The sequence below is a fragment of the Herpailurus yagouaroundi genome, unplaced genomic scaffold, assembly GCF_014898765.1.
Source record: "Herpailurus yagouaroundi ecotype Mexico unplaced genomic scaffold, PumYag 193, whole genome shotgun sequence".
NCBI classification, from domain to species: domain Eukaryota; kingdom Metazoa; phylum Chordata; class Mammalia; order Carnivora; family Felidae; genus Herpailurus; species Herpailurus yagouaroundi.
Genome location: NW_024412424.1, coordinates 12,544 through 16,009, shown reverse-complemented (window position 1 = coordinate 16,009; position 3,466 = coordinate 12,544).

Below are 3,466 nucleotides of genomic sequence, written 5' to 3'. Positions count from 1 at the left end.
TATATATACCACTTCTTCTTTATCCATTCATGAGTTGATGGACATTTGGACTCTTTCCATACTTTGACTATTGTCAATAGTGCTGCTATAAAAACTTGGGTGTATGTGCCCCTCGAAACAGCATTTTTGAATCCTTTGGGTAAATTCCTAGTAGTGCAACTGCTCGGTTGTAGGGTAGTTCTTTTTTTATTTTTTGAGGAACCTCTATACATTTTCCAGAATGGCTGCATCAGTTTGTATTCCCATCAGCAGTGCATAAGGGTTCCTCTTTGTCTGCACCATTGGTAACAACTGTTGTTGCCTGAGTTGTTCATTTTAGTCCTTCAGACAAGTGTGAGGTGGTATCTCATTGTGGTTTTGATTTGTATTTCCCTGATGATGGTTGATGTTGAGCATCTTTTCATGTGTCTGTTAGCCATCTGGATGTGTTCTTTGGAAAAGTGCCTATTGATGTCTTTGGCCCATTTCTTCCCTGGAATATTTGTTCTTAGGATGTTGAGTTTGATAAGTTCTTTACAGATTTTGGGTACTAACCCTTTATCTGCTTTGTCATTTGCAAATATCTTCTCTCATTCCGTTGGTTGCTTTTTAGTTTTGCCGATTGTTTCCTTCACTGTGCAGAAGCATTTTATCTTGATGGGGTCCCAATAGTTCATGTTTGCTTTTGTTTCCTTTGCCTTCAGAGACATGTCAAGTAAGAAGCTGCTGCAGCTGAGATCAAAGAGGTTGTTGCTTGTTTTCTCCTGTAGGATTTTGATAGGTTCCTGTCTTATGTTTAAGTATTTTATCCATTTTGAATTTATTGTCGTGTATGGTGTAAGAAAGTAGTCCAGGTTGATCCTTCTGCATGTTGCTGTCGAGTTTTCCCAACTCCATTTGCTGAAGAGACTATCTTTTTTCCATTGGATATTCTTTCCTTATTTGTCAAGTATTAGTTGTTCATATGTTTCCAGGTCCATTTCTGAGTTCCCTGTTCTGTTCCCTTGATCTATGTGTCTGTATTTGTGCCAGTACCATAGTGTCCTGATGGTTACAGCTTTGTAATATAGCTTGACGTCTGGGATTGTGATGCCTCCTGCTTTGGTTTTCTTTTTCAGGATTGCTTTGGCTGTTCGGAATCTTTTCTGGTTCCATACAAATTTAGGATTGTCTATTCTAGCTCTGTGAAGAATGCTGGTATTATTTTGATAGGAACTGCATAGAATATGTAGATTGCTTTAGGTAGTATTGACACTTTAACAGTATTTGTTCTCCGAATGTATGAGCATGGAATATTTTTCCTTTTTTTTGGTGTCTTCTTAATTCCTTATATTTTTTACCTCTTTTGGTTAGGTTTATTCCTAGGTATTATATGGCTTTGGTGTAATTGTAAATGGGATCTATTCCTTGATTTCTCTTTCTGTTGTTTCATTATTGGTGTATAGAGATGTAACCGATGGGTGCCTGGCTGGCTCTGTCACTTAAGCATCCAACTTCAGCTCAGGTCATGATCTTGCAGTTCATGAGTTTGAGCCCCACATCGGGCTCTGTGCTGACAGCTCAGAGCCTGGATCCTGCTTTGGATTCTCTGTCTCCCTTTCTCTCTACCCTTCCCCTGCTCATGCTCTGTCTTTCTCTCTCTCAGAAAAAAACAAACAAACAAACAAAAAAACCGCAACCGATTGCTGTACATTGATTTAGTATCCTGCAATTTTGCTGAATTCGTGTATCAGTTTGAGCAGCTTTTTGGTGGAGTCTTTTGGGCTTTCCACTGAGAGTATCATGTTGTCTACAAGGAGTGACAATTTGACTTCTCCTTGTTGATATGGATGCCTTTTATTTCTTTGTTTTGTCTGACTGCTGAGGCTAAGACTTCCAACACTAAATAATAGTAGTGAGAGTGGACATCCTTGTCGTATTCCTGACTTTAGGGGGAAAGGTTTCTGTTTTTGAGGATGATATTAACGGTGGGTCTTTCATATATGGCCCTTATGATCTTGAGGTATGATCCTTCTATTCCCACTTTCTTGAGGGTTTTTATCAAGAAAGGATCCTGTATTTTGTCAAATTCATTTTCAGCACCTATTAAGATCATGTGGTTCTTATCCTTTCTTTTATTGATGTGATGTATCACATTGGTTGATTTGTAGATATTGAACCAGCCCTGCATCTGAGGAATAAATCCCACTTGATCATGGTGAACAATTCTTTTAATGTATTGTTGGACATGGCTGGCTAGTATCTTGTTGAGAATTTGCATCCATATTCATCAGAGAAATTGGTCTGTAGTTCTTTTTTAGTGGGGTCTTTGTCTGGTTTTGGAATCGAGGTAATGCTGGCCTTGCAGAATGAGTTTGGAAGTTTTCCTCCCATTTCTGTTTTTTTTGGAATAGCTTCACAAGAATAGGCATTAACTTTTCTTTAAATATTTGGTAGCATTCCACTGGAAAGCCATCCAGCTCTGGACTTTGGTTTGTTGGGAGATTTTTCATTAGTGATTCAATTTCTTCATACTGATTATGGGTCTGTTGAAGTTTTATATTTCTTCCTGTTTCAGTATTGGTAGTTTATATGTTTCTAGGAACTTTTCTATTTCTTCCAGATTGTCCAATTTGTTGCCATATATTTGCTTATAATATTCTCTTATTATTGTTTGTATTTCTGCAGTGTTGGTTTTGACCTCCCCTCTTTCATTTTTTATTTTATTTATTTGGGTCCTTTTCTTTTTCTTTTTGATCCATCTGGTTAGTGGTGTATCAATTTTGTTAATTTGTTCAAAGAACCATCTCCTGGTTTCATTGATCTGTTCTATTGTGTTTTTTTTTTTTGTTTTGATTTTGATATCATTGATTTCTACTGTATATTATTTCCTTTTTTCTGCTGGTTTTGGGCTTTTTTTGCTGTTCCTTTTCCAGCTCTTTTAGGTGTAAGTTTAGGTTGTGTGCTTGAAACTTTTCTTCCTTCTTTAGGAAGTCATGGATTGCTATATAGTTTCCTCTTATGTTTGCCTTTGTTCCATCTCAGAGGTTTTGACCTGTTGTGTTTCATTTTCATTGAGTTCCATGTACTTTTTTATTTCCTCTTTAATTTCTTGGTTAACCCATTCATTCTTTTTAGGATGTTCTTTCATCTCAGTGTTTTCATGGTCTTTACAATTTTTTTCTTGTGTTTGATTTCAAGCTTCATAGTGTTGTGGTCTGAAAACATGCAAGGTATGATCTTGATCTTTCTGTACTTGTTGAGGGCTGTTTTGTGACCAAGGATGTGATCTATTCTTGAGAATGTTCCATGTGCACTTGAGAAGACTGTCTGTGTATTCTGCTTTAGGATGAAATGTTCTGAATATATATGTTAAGTCCATCTGATTCGGTGTCATTCAAAGCCATTGTTTCCTTGTTGATTTTTCTGCTTATATAATATATCCATTGATCTAAATGAGTTGTTGAAATCCCCTACTGTTATGGTATTCTTATCAATGAGTTTCTTT